Here is a 14,112-nt window from a genome sequence, read left to right on the forward strand (position 1 = left end):
ACACAGTTAAAGCAAATATGGGTTGAAAATATGTTTTGAAGTATTCCCAAGAAGGATACTACATGACCCTTTGACAATCTCTTCAGTGAACAATCCATGTGCCCCGTCAGAGAGTGCATGTACTAAAATGTGGGTCACTGGATAGTGCCTACATTTTATCAAAGAGGCAGGGTAGATTCATGTGAGAAGAATTGTCCCCTTTGGAAATGTGCCTCAAAGCTAACAGTGTGAATTACTTGAATAGGGGTTTGTGTGCCAATCAGGAATATTTCAGGTATAACCTGGCTACTGAATATTGTGTGTATTTGTGATTTTCTTTTATAATATATTTTGCAATGACTGTGCTGCACTTTAAACTTTGATGAAGAATCGAGAAGCAGATACACACTCTAAATATTTTAATAATTCTCCCAGTAGTTTAAAGAAAATTACACAGATAGATATGTATTTGATCAACATTTGAAAGAAGAGTGAAATAAAACGAATGGCCATCGTTATGAGTTGGTCGGACCGGAAATAAAGTGGCGGTACCAACATATACCGCCACCTTTCCGGACCAACCAGCTCCAAGTCTGCCGGTCGGGGGATTGGATCTATCGGCAGCTCTGACCTGCTGGTAGATCTGGCTCCTTCCGGCACATACATGCCTGAATCACCAGTACTAATGGTGCCAGTGATTTGGGCAACCCCATCCCATGAGCTCCTATCAGACTCTGTGCAATGGGGAGTTACCAGCATCTCTGCCACTGGAAATATCCCGGTACTACTGGGACAAAGGTGGCTGAGATGCTACAATAGTTTCCCGGTATCCAGACGGAATTACGCTGCATCTCTCCACTCATGGAAGGCATAAATCAGACCACAACGGAAACGTTCCTGATTGTGGGATTTTCTGATTTTCCACAGTTGCAAGTTCCTCTTTTTGTGACTTTTCTATTGGTTTACCTGATTACAGTATCTGGAAACATTCTGATTATGACGATCATTTACACCAGCCCTCGTCTTCACACCCCCATGTACTTCTTCCTCACAAATTTGTCATTTATCGACATCAGCTACATCTCACTCATCTTCCCTCAGATGCTGGCCCACTTCTTTCTGAACGGTGCACACATTTCTCGTAATGAATGCCTTCTGCTGGTGTACTTTTTTATTTTTATGGTGGGCACAGAATTCCTCCGCCTCACAGCCATGGTTTATGATCGCTATGTGGCCATATGCAATCCTTTGCGCTACCTGACCATCATGAATAAGGCTGTGTGTGTTGGGCTGGCTGCTGGAAGCTGGATTACTGGGTTCATGACCCCAATACCCCACACTCTTCCAATATCTCGCTTCACGTACTGTGAGTCCCACACAATCAACCACTTCTTCTGTGATGTCCGAGTCCTGATGATGCTCTCTTGTACAAGCATGTACAATATTGACATAGCTGGTTACATCATTGGATCTACTTTTGGGCTGGTGCCTTTTGCGTTAATCATAGCATCTTATGTCAAGATCCTTTCTGTGATCCTGAGAATCCAGTCCACACAAGGGAGGCAGAAGGCTTTCTCCACCTGCGCCTCCCACCTCACTGTGGTGATTTTATTCTACATTTCATTATGTTCTACATATATGCAACCAGCATCAGCACATTTGGTGAAAGGCAGCAAGATATTGGGGCCGATTCATGGAACAAACGTGCGCCGAAAATCCATGCGCAAGCAGGCGCAAGGGAGCGCAAGCGTGAGAAACGCAGTGCACGCACACGCGTGTGATTCAAGGAAGACGCTGCGCGTGTTTCCCGAGGTCCATGCGCACAATCCAGCCATGGCGCACGCAGGCATACACGGCGTGCGCTACGCGCACAGCAAAAGCGCACATAGCGCGGCGCACACAACCAAAGTGGGCGGAACAGTGGGCGTAACACGCGGAATGGGGAACAACGCGTGAAAAAGAAGGCGTAACTGGGGAAGTACTGCAGGGAACTACACGGAACGCCCACACGCACGCGAAAAACCCGTATTCATGGATATGAATACGGGAAACCCACGCACGGCAAAAGACGCACACATGCGTCAACACGTCCGCCACACGAAGGCAGGCAGAAGCGTCCCCGCGCACAGTACAAAAGTGCGCGCAAACAACAAACACGTATACACAGCTACGATGAATGCCCCATTTGTCGCAGCACTGATCCTGGGACACCGCAGGAGGAGGAGAATAGCCAGGGCACGCATTTTCGCACCACGGACAAGCCTTTTTGGGATGCCTGACGACCAGGTCTATGGCAGGTATAGGTTTCCACCCCACATCATCCTAGACCTGGTCAGGGAGTGGGAAGATGACCTTACATCCCCCACCTTTTGCTCCCAAGCATTGAGCCCCTTGGAGAAGGTGCTCAATGTCCTGCATTTTTTGGCCACTGGGTCATTTCAGTGGACTACTGCCATAGTGGGGGGGGTCTCACAGGCCACGCAGTCACGCTGCCTACAGCAGGTACTGGCAATCATGACAGCGCGCCCCTCAGTCCGCAGGCACATATACATGCCCAGAACACCCGCAGAAAGGCAGGCCGTTGTCTTGGATTTTTTCAGGGTGGCACACTTCCCCAAAGTGCTCGGTGCCATAGATTGCACCCATGTGGCCCTACGTCCACCTGGGCCACTGAGCACATCTACCGAAACCGCAAGCACTGGCATTCCATCAATGTACAGGTGGTATGCGATGCAAAGGGAATCATCACCTCTGTCTATGCAAACTACCCTGGCTCCACCCATGACAGTTTCATATACAGAATGTCCGCCCTGAGCCGGGCCCTGGAAGCTGGGCAGCATGGCGACACATGGCTCCTAGGTGAGTACAAATGCCCTTGCACATGCATGCAAGTCACACACAGACAAATACCCAAACCCTAACAATCACAACTATTATCACCTCCCCAGGGGACAGTGCCTACCCTCTGAGCAACCACATGATGACGCCAATCCAGAACCCCACCACACCACCCCAGGTAAGATACAACGCCGCCCATATTGCAACCAGGGCCATAGTGGAGCGCACATTCGGAGTGCTCAAGTCACGTTTCCGCTCCCTTGACCGCTCTGGCGGGCAACTACTCTATGCACCACCAGTAGTGTGCAGGATCATTGTGGCAGCATGTGTCCTGCACAATGTTGCAACACGGCAGGGCGTCCCGGTGGACATGGTGGTGCCCCCACATACCCAACCACAGGCACAGGCGCTGCCCATGGGAGGGGACAGGGCACATGGCGAGGAAGCCCGGACCCAGCTGTGGCCACATTTTTCACCTAAACTCCCACCCCTGCGGAGTGCACACAGGCCTGGCACATTACAGGTGACAATCGATGATGACAAAAAGACAGTCAACTGTCACAACCCTACCACCCTGAGAATGTTGCCATGGAAGTGCCACATCGTCTGCATCCCTAGCTACTTAAACACAAGCTATCCTGTGTGACCAAAAGGCACACATATGACATATGACATGATATGGCCTATACACAAGTATTTCAAGGTGCGATGAGGCAGGGAGGGGGGAACAAGGGAAGACAGACAACGGTACAACTAGGCCAGGTGTTATTCAGATTGTGCAAGTGCAGGGGTAGGGGGCAGGGAAAAGTGCAAGGGGAAGGGGAGGGGGGGAGTGCAGTACAGGGGAAGTAGACCAAAAAACAAATACACAGGTCAGCTGGTGGCAACTGCAAAGGTAAGTGCAGACAAGTGCTGGGAAGGGGGGGCTGTAGGGATAGAGAGACAGTACCGCAGTGCAGGGGTTGCCGGGGAGCCAGTGCAAGTGGAGAGTGGCTGGGCCAGGGACCGAGGTCGGTGAGAGTGGCCCAGTTGCAGATCCAGTGCAGTTCCAGTGAAGAATTCCGCAAGGGAGAGGCAGAGAGAAAGCAGAAGCAAAGAGGAAGGTCTTGAGGTGCTTCCCGAACCGGAGATGGTTCCCCTCAAGTTCAAGTGAGGCAGGAAGGCTGTTCCAGAGGGAGGGCCCTGCCGCGGAGAGAGATCTACCCCCAGCTAGTTGCTCTGAGAAGCGGATGACCCTGACATGCAAGGTGTGCATCACACACACCTGCACAACAGGCCATGGCCATCACTGTTATGTCACTCAAACCCTGCCAAACCACAACATGACATGGCAAGCAATACCCATACACCAACACAGCAACAATAAGGTACACATTGCCATGTCCAAAATGTACAGTGGCATCAGACAATGATGCCTGACCAGGAATCAGATGAAATGACAGACCAACAACCTCCCACCCAAAATAAGTCATTTCCAAATGCATTACAAGAGTTGTTCACGTAACATAACAATGAATGCCTGTCTACATGCACATTGTGCATTGCAAAATCAACACTGCAGCTTCTGTGTGCTGTGTCCTACTCCTGCAACACACTGCTCAGCGCACAGCACAGTGAACAGCCATTGTGTGTGATGCACACCCTGAGCATCACATCTAAGCGACAGACCACATCAAAAAGCAAATTAGGCATGTACAGGATCCATAATTGGTCACAGAACATGTGCTGCAGGGACACAGTGGCCACCAGAAAGCAAACAGTGTACACGTGGATATGCAAGGGTGGGAGTACATGTAGTGCATCAGAGTGCATGTGTGTGGATCTGCAAGGACATGCACTCAACATATGCATGTGCACTCAAGTGACCATCAGTGTTCTCTACACATCACATGTGAACATTCACCATGTGTACACCCCAGCATGTCAAACCACAACTATCCCCTCGCACCTGAAATCTAAACACAACACATGAACAGGCATTGATCAGCAGAACACAACATGTACATAGGATACCACCATTACAATGTCAGAGTTCCCATCACACTGCAGGGCAAGGCAACTATCAACAACAACCCCCCCTCCCTCACAAATGACCATGACCCACTGAACAACTGCACCTGGGTCATGGAGCCTTCAACCCTCAATTCCACCTGGCCACAGGTTCGCCTTTACCCTTCGTCACCATCTCCCACCTTGTGTGTAAAAAGATGCCTGCACCCTCAGAATCCACACTCATTTCCAAAATCACAAAATCCAAGGCATAAAAACGAACCCGAACACCCTCCAGTAGATGACTTGACGTAGCAGTACCTCACAAAGGCCAAGTACTACCACAATGATGCAACAACCAAGGTAGCACAGTAAAACAATGTCACAACAGGATGTGAACCATGTGTGGTACATAACATAGGATGATGCACCATGAATGGATGTGTACTGTCACAGGTCCCCTGTACCGGCGCGGGAGTGTCACGAAACAACCACCCCCACCGTGTCCCGGGTGCCTGCAAGGTCAAACTCACACAGGCCCCTGAGACCCTGGCGGGGAAGGAGGTTCAGGGATATGCAGTCGGGACAGGTGTTGGCACACTGGATAACTGGAATGAGTGGCAGGAGAGGGGAGGAGGAATGACACATGAAAGTAGGGAATGCACGAAAATGTACTACCTGCATGAACACATACACAATCCAAACAAACTTGGACATCATTGTGATGGCCTTCTGTAGTCCAGGCTTAGGAGTGGTATGAACCAACCACCCCCTCTAGGGTTTTGGCGCCTGCAAGTTCGGGGTTTACACAGGCATCCGCAACCCCAGCGGGGAAAGAGGGTTAGGGAACGTTGCTTGGATAGGTACGGGAAGCAGGAACACCGGGTAGAGGGTACAGGGTTCAAGATTGCATAGGATTCCGGGTGATTAGGGGGAAAAAAACATGCCAAATTGAATCACACATACATCATGCATTAGTGCACCCCCCAGCAAGCCTATGAAGAGCAGTTTAAAAGAAAAACAACAAGACACTTAGCTCTGTTTTTGAGTGCTGGCCTCCTGCCTGCGCACTCTCAGGTCCGGTTACAGGAGCACTGCAATGCTGCAAAGAGAGCCACAGTCAACAACCAGTATGTGCCAATTACACAAAAACACACCACCAAACATGCCTCATAGCAACAGACTACTCTACAAATAGACAATCTGGTGTAGATGCTTCATACCCATATATAACAGTACCCCTGTGACGGGTCATACACAGTCAATGCAGTAAGTCAGCCGCCGGCGGGTGCGTGGCAAATGGAACACCAATGTGTCACAATTCACACAACATGCAATGTTCCCTGGGTAAGCAGACAGACCCATATAGCAAGCCATGACTTCAGAGCAAGTTGCGTACCACCATGACCGAAACAAAGTTGGCAGTGCATTTATCATAAAGTACATGGAAATGAAATGCACTGCACCCGAGTATGTCCCTTGCTGTATGTCCCTGTGAGCTGCCCCTTTCCATGTCTTGAAGGCTACATGGTTGATACAAGTGCCTCAATGGACCTTGGTGTACCGGAGGGCATGTGCCACTACCCCTGCAGGTGTCCCAGACAACCCTACAATCAACAGCCATCAGCCCACCAACACATCTGAGCTGCATTGTGTGCTTCAACACCAATATTCGTCCAAGCTCACCCTCAGTGCTGTGACTAAGCCTGCATGTGCAACTCGCCTGGTGCAAGCTTTGCTGTGTAGTGGCCCCCCTGTGCTGCTCACCTTGCCTGGAGTTCCTTGGAACACGTCAGCAGTTCTAGGATGTAGGTCTGCAATCCCTGTGCCTCTGCTTGTGCACACATGTGCATGTGGGCACCAGCAAACGTGTCCAGAATTCCGTCGTCCAATGGGCCATGTCTGCTGGCTAAGGTGCTCTGGAGGCTCATCCCCCTGCAGAAAGGGCATGAAACACATGATTAATGCTTCAAAGTCATCTGTGTGTGTCTCTTCAGGCATCTCATTACGTGACCATGTCAGAGAGTCACAGCATAAATCACACCATAAGTCCGTCTTTCACATCCAAAGTGGGTAACACTATCTACAGCATGAATTGCAACAAGCACGTGTACAGTAAAGATAAGAAACATACTACACAATGCATAGCAATGAATGTACACATTAATCATGAAACAGCCCATCTAGCAAAAGCTGAACAGTGGACAATAACACCAAAATCATCCCCACTAGGGGTGTAAACACTAGTCACACAGCACCAGACATGCCACATATATGACAGTCCAAGGCCCTTGTGTAAAATTTTGTAACACCGAACCATCCTTGCGAGCCCATGGATAAGGGAGGCAGGAGTGGCATATGTGAGTCAAGGACCCCAAGCAGCAAACACATACACAAGACAAGCCTGAAGGGCCCAGCTGGAACAGACAGTGGATGCCTTCAAAAGCCACAAAGCAAGGCACCGTCACATGAAAGCACAATAGACGGGCAATTTTAAACTATAGTAACTATTAACTAATTACACTAACTATGGAAAACCTACATTACCTAATTAAACTAACTATCAAACAGAAACTTAACTAACTAAACTAAAAGAAAAATCAAAAATGGCCACATACAACCCAGGGGGGAGGGGAGGCACCCAGGAGGGGGGAGGTACAGGGTGCTGCTCAATATCCACATGCGATGATGCTGAGCCAAAAAAAAAACCTCCATGGGCTCAACGCCTGCACAGCCCGACCTATGTGGGAGATAGATGGTCGTCCGAGTCTGGCTCATCCTGGAAAGGAGGACGTGGCACAGTAGCCTGGCCACGCCTAGCCACAGCTTGCCCCTCGTCGGCAGCAAGTCTGCCGGACGGGTGAGCCTGGTTCTGTGTGGCGATGTGACGTAGGTCTGCATGCAGAACCTCACGTGATACACGTGCTTCCTCTTGCAAGGTAGCACGTGTAACACGGAGTTCCTCCTGCAAGGCCTGGCTGGACAACTGCTGCACCTCTCGGCAAGCCTGTAGCTCAGCCGAGATGGTACGCTCAAGCTGTGCAAACCTCTCCTCTGCCTGCTGCCTCTGGGACATCATAAGGACACCCAGAGTGGATCTGAGGGAAGCATACTCCTCCCTCAGGGCATCCATGTGCGCCTCTGCACGAGCAGCAATTGCTTGACGCAGAGACGACATTTCAGCCTGGCGTGCCCTGTCTGAGGCCGCCATGCCCAGCCTGAGCGAGCGGGTCGTGGACCGTGCCGCCTGCTGCTGGAGAAGCACCTGCCAGCAGGGGGGAGCACAGATCGGGCCACACGCTCCATGCTCTCAGCGAGGTTCTCCATTGCTGCCCCCTGCCGTTCTGAATTGGCAGTCATGTCTTGCTCCCACTCAGTATACTGCAGTTGCGCGTGGTGACAGCGTTGCCGGGCTTGACCCCTGCGGGACCCAAGGACCGGAGGTCCTCGCTGTGTTGGCACCGCCCGCGGCTGCACGACTACATGCCCCCGTCGACGTGATGTCCCAGGCACATCAGTGACTGGTGTGGAGGGTGACCATGTGTCCCGATCTGCCACGGGCGGAGGAACCAAGACTGTCTGATCCCTCAGTGCAGGTGTCGCAGACAGAGGAGTGTCCACATCAGAATCACTCACCCCTGACACATGGACTTGATGCTCATCCAACTCAACATGCACTTCAGAGTCGTCATCAAGGCTGGACTCATAGGCAGCCAGAGACAAGATGGACTGTAGCACTTGGGGGGGTTTCGTGGCCTCCCACCCCACGACCTCCACTACTGCCGGGTTGATGTAGCGGTACCAACCCTGTGTCTGGCATGACAACACCATCCTCCGCCTCCATTGCATCATCACCTGAAAAATAGAGAGAAAAGGTCACTACACATGTCAGAAGCACACAACACACACACAAACCGACAGCAAACGCATCAGGCAGACATGTGACACACAACATATAACCTGCGATGCATGCTGGGTCAAATATGAATTGCTTCTGTGATCAGACCTGTTGAAAGTTGGAAGTTTCCATGGAAGTGGGTCTATGCAGTGCAGAAAATGTGTACGCCACTCACTACCTACATGTACAAGCACTCCATGGTGTGTGCCAGGAAATGTGAAGGCAGTGCAATGTCAAATTCAGACATCACGTGCATTGTGCATTCAATGGGTACCATATCTAGAAGCCTAGCACCCCTCCACCCCAGTACCAAAGCAGGGATGCCTAGCATGGTATCAAAAGGCTGACTATACACCTGTGTATTGACAGGCAGTGTTGACTGGCATCAACAGCTGAATGTGATTCAAGTGACAACACTGCAAATGATGCAGGGACAGTAAGCAGGACACATGATGAAAACTCTGGATTCCGCCCATGTGTGAAGAAGACACAACAACAGTTGGACAGAGTCATTGGCCATTAAACAGGCTGAGGCCTGTGAGCCACACAGATTGTCAGACCCTAAACATGTGTGCAACGCAGGACTGAGCCACAGTTGACATGGGAAGGCTGATGAGATGCCAGGCAATGTATGTAACCAAGGACTTGTATTACAGTGATCATCCAGTCAAGGACACATAGGGGCTTGCGTGCAATGCACATGGAGCATGAATGGGCACTCATGTCCCTGCGGGAGATCTGACCTATGCACAGTACAAGTGAGATACCCTGCATCAAGTACTAAGGCTGTACCACACGGCATATGTTTGGCAGATTCTACGCTGGAAGTTAGCATCTACACAGGACGCATGAACAAGAAAGTACACATTGGCAAGATTGAAGAACACCATTGCAAAGGTGGAACTGGGGTGCAGAGTGGTGGAGGAGGGGCAAGGGAGCATGCCTACATGGAGTCCCCGCATGCAGGCATGGGAGACATGCATGACGGAAGCATTGCATTACTTACACATCAGAACCATGTACACGTCACATGTAGCGGCAATCATGCACAACACATCCCACAAGTGAAACACACACGTCCTCAACAAACACGCATCAACACTCACTGGACTGGGCATCAAAGTCCAGCATCTCTCCCACTTCTTCGACCAATTCAGGTGGTATGAACTCCGCAACAAGTGTCTCATGCGGAGTGAGCTCTTCCTCCTCTGGTGCAGGCCCACCGCCAGTCACCAGAGTCAAGTTGTAATTAGAGGCACGCTTAGCCTTAGTGCTGCGTTTGATGTCATTCCAACGCTTTTTGCACTCTTGCGCCGTGCGCACCTCATGGCCGAATGAACTGACATGTTCCGCAACATGCTTCCAGTGGGTGTCACGTTGGGCAGCCGTAGTCTGACTATTGGCACCCACTAGCATGTCACGGCTGTGGCCCCGCACGTAGTCCACGAGGAAGTCCAGTTCCTGCTTACAGAAAGGCTTCTTCCTCGACGCGCAGGAGGTCGTGGCTGTGTGTGGGGTCCCAGCCTGTGCTGCAGGTGCATCCTTCCTCCTCTTGGACTGTGGCGCAGACCCTGGCTGGCTAATGCCGCCCTGACCAGTATGGCCAGTGGGTTCGGTGGATTGAGCCAAAGGAGTGGCAGGTGGAGGGATGACCAAAGGCCTGACTTGTGTCAGTGGCAGCTGGGTGCCCACTAATGGACCCTGCGCAGCAACATCAGCTGTGGCAGGGTCATTGACCGCAACGGTCCTGGTTGGCAGACTCACAACCGGGGTGCTGTTGGGTGCATCTGCCCCTGCACTTGCCAACACCCGGCTGTTCGGGGCAGCAGATGACATGACTGCCCCAGGGACACGTGTCTTGGTCTGAGCAGCCCGGCCTGCCCCTATGGTTTCCCCCCTGGCCTGTTGGAGATCTACCAAGGGCTCTTCAAGTGCCAACGCAGCCTGCGCTGGCAGACCCCGAGCCTGGGTGGCGGTGTCCACAGCTGCACCTGCAGCTACCACCACCCTTGGGCCTGTGGCAGTCGATGGAACGGACTGCCGGGTCACACGGGCGCCAGTGCCAGATGCAGAAGCTGCATCCCCCGGAACCACAGGCCGTGGTGGCATGACTGCACCGACACATGGCACAACATTGTGCTCAAGTGGCGCACCCCTGCCTCTTCCCCCTCTGTGGCTGCCCTGGACACCCAGGAGTCCCCCTACTCTCTGGTCACCACGGCCACGTCCCCGACCACGCCCGCCACGAGGAGGACGCCCAGCTGAGGCTCCCCTCACCTTTGGTGCCCTCCCAACCATGGCACAGATGTAGTAGTGCTGGCACAGATGGAGTGGTGCCAATGGGAGGTGTACACCACAATTGACCTGGGCAATTGGGGTAAAGGGGGTGGGAAGCAAGATGTTAACAGCCCCCCTGCACCTGCAAGGCTGTATGTGACCCCGGTGATGTGGTGACGGGTCACGCAACGCTCAGGCACCCCAAAACTGCAGTAAAACCATGCACGCAACCCTGCAGCCTACGTGCGTGGATTCAACGTCCCGCAGTACGCGATGGTACCCAGAAACACGAATAACACGTACACATGGGACACGCAGGATACTATGACATCGAAAATGGGTGCGATACACAGGGGCACCCGCAGTGGGAAAAAGAGCGTGTGCGACTCACCGTCTGACTAGCGCGATGCAGAAAAACACGCATAGCCAATACCCCCGCCAAAAGAAGAGATACGTCCTTGATAGCTGTGAAGTTGTGATGGCGCGCGAAACAACAGGAAGCAGCAACACACGTCGGTCTCCACGAAAGGCACGTACAGCGAACTGCTGGGCCCGCTCACCTTTAACCCGTGCTGAGGGAAACACACATGCGCGTCACGTCACTTACGCGCATGGGCCCTTTCCTCGTATTACACGCGGACGTGCAGTTTTTCACGCACGCTGAGATGCCCATGCACGCCTGTGCACGTCACGTCACAGGGGCGCTTGCGCTTCAGGGGCCTTCTGTCCAATGAAATTGCATATGCGTGCAGATGCCCTTACGTGCTAAGGGCCTTTCCTCGAATTACACGCTGACGTGCCGAATTTTCACGCGCCAAATCACTCCGTATCAAGCTGGCCACGCGTAAGCACACGGAAGACCACGCTCCTGCCCAGAAGGCCGAACTACTGCCCCCCAGAGCCCTGAGCACGCTCCCACCTGCCATCTGCTGCTGCCTGACTGCCTGCTGCCCATGTGCCCTGCCATTTGCTGCCTACACATCAGCCAGGGCTGCTGTTGCTGTGACCACCCCTGCTGGAACCGAAGACTCCCGACTGGGATTCCATCACTCCACAGCCCAGCCCCAGGACCCAGTTGCCCACCCACTCCTGCCTCTGGGGTTGTCATGTCGGGGCAAACACCATCTGAGACCACTGACAACCCCCGGCCAGAGAGGCAGAGGGGCACCAGCTTCAGTGCCACCGAAGTTGGTGTCCTGGTGGAGCAAGTCCTGGGGCAGTATGATGCCCTCTTCGGAAGTTCCCGCCCCGACAAGGAAGGACGGACTCGGATCTGGACTGACATCGTGACTGCCATCAACGCGGAGGGGGTGGCAGTCCGCGACTTCCAACATGTCAAGAAGCGCTGGGAGGACTTCAGGTCCAGGACCCTGAACATGGCCTGGCGCCTCTTGAAGGCAGCGGATGCCAAGGGGCACCAGGGCCACTTGTCGGAAGATCAGATGAGGGTCCTGGAGCCCTTATCCCCAGTGCTCCACGTCCAGGTCCTTGAGAGGCAGACCCGTCTGGAGTCGAGCGGTAAGTGTACATGCATCCTGATTGTGAGCTGTGCGTGTGGTGATGTTTCAGTAGTGTGCAGGTTGCACATCTGTTTGTATGGGGTCGAGTATGGGTGGGGGTGTACAGGGCCGTGGGGCTAACACATGCGAGGGCTGGAATTCGTGAGACATGAATGGTGCTTGTGTGTGTAGGCTTGCATGCCAAATGCAGTTGTGTGGGCACACATGTTTGGATGAATGTGTATGTAAGTAGACATGTCCGTGATGTCACGCATGTATGTTGTTTTCAGCTGCATGTATCAGCACTGTGTACATGTGAATTTGTGTGTATTTGACAAGGGTGCAACAGTGATGCAACATGGATGCATGTGACAGCCGGATGTGGAAGCCTGATTGGCAGATGTGACATGGATGCCCATCTGAACACTGCGACACTTGGCAGAGGTGTACACATGCATGCAAGTGTGGTGGTGTGTGTACATGTGTGGTGCACTTCCTGTGTTGCATGTGATGTCTGGCTCAGCTTTGCCTGCTCATGCTGTTGTATGGGTATGGATGGTGCTGGCAGTTGCGATATGGCTGTGGTATGGCTCATGTGTGCGAGGTGAAATGACATGTGTGTTGGGGATTGTGATGGCATGTCTGAGGTTTGCCAATGCCACTCATGTACAACTGTCATGTGTGTATGTGTCCATTGTACAGTGCCCTGATGCCTGTGTTTTATTTCTCCCTCTCTGCAGCGTCAACTGATGAAGAGGGCGGAGAAGGTGCTGTGGAGCACAGCGGCGGGGATCCCACCGCCAGCCGGAGACGCAAGGCCCGGCTCCCCTCCCATGTTGTCATCTCGTCGGGGAGTGAGGAGTCCGGTGCCGCGTCCCAGGCCACAGCTGCCGGGGGGAGGTCCAAGAGGCAGAGGTTGGAGTTGGACTCCTCGGCAGCAGAAGGGGCAGCTGGGACCCCACAGGGCCCAACGGGGGAAGATGGCACGGAGTCATCCAGGTTGGTGGGGGGTTTGGTGGAGGAGGAGGCCGTGCAAGCAACAGAGACGGGGTCTGGAGGTGGGGATCCCACTGGTGCTAGTGGTGCAGTGCAGGACCAGGGACAGGAGGCAGCACAGGCCGCCACGGAGGTGCCTGTGTGCAATCCTGTCCCTGATCCTGTCCCTGCATCATCTTGCACCAGCAGGGATGCCTACGTCCAGACCCGTTTTCAGGCAGGGGATGAGCAAACGACAACGGGCCTTCCTCTGCCTGCGGACGTGGCTATCCGGGTCCGGGTTGAGCCTGTCCTGACTGGTGTGGCGTTGCGTCAACGGGCCATGCGAGGTGACCTGCAGTCTTTTCATGAGGAGACTGCACGTCATCTCGAATGGCTCGTTGACCACGTCAGCCTGCTGGGACAGGTCACCCAGTCCGGATTCCTCCGTTTGCTGGGGCTTGCTACGACCCCCTCCTCAACTGAACACCCTACGCGCCAGTCGTCCTCCGTGCCATCCTCCCACCCATCAGTCACCTGGGTGCCCTGTGGAGCTGCCTCTGACGGTGCGGCCAGGCTGGTTGAGGAGGCATCCCTGCCACAGTTGGGAGTCGGACGTCCAGCAGGGGTGGCCACATCAACGACTGCACCCCAGCC

The sequence above is a fragment of the Ambystoma mexicanum genome, chromosome 3p (genome assembly GCF_040938575.1).
Source record: "Ambystoma mexicanum isolate Mex_15411 chromosome 3p, UKY_AmexF1_1, whole genome shotgun sequence".
Taxonomy (NCBI): domain Eukaryota; kingdom Metazoa; phylum Chordata; class Amphibia; order Caudata; family Ambystomatidae; genus Ambystoma; species Ambystoma mexicanum.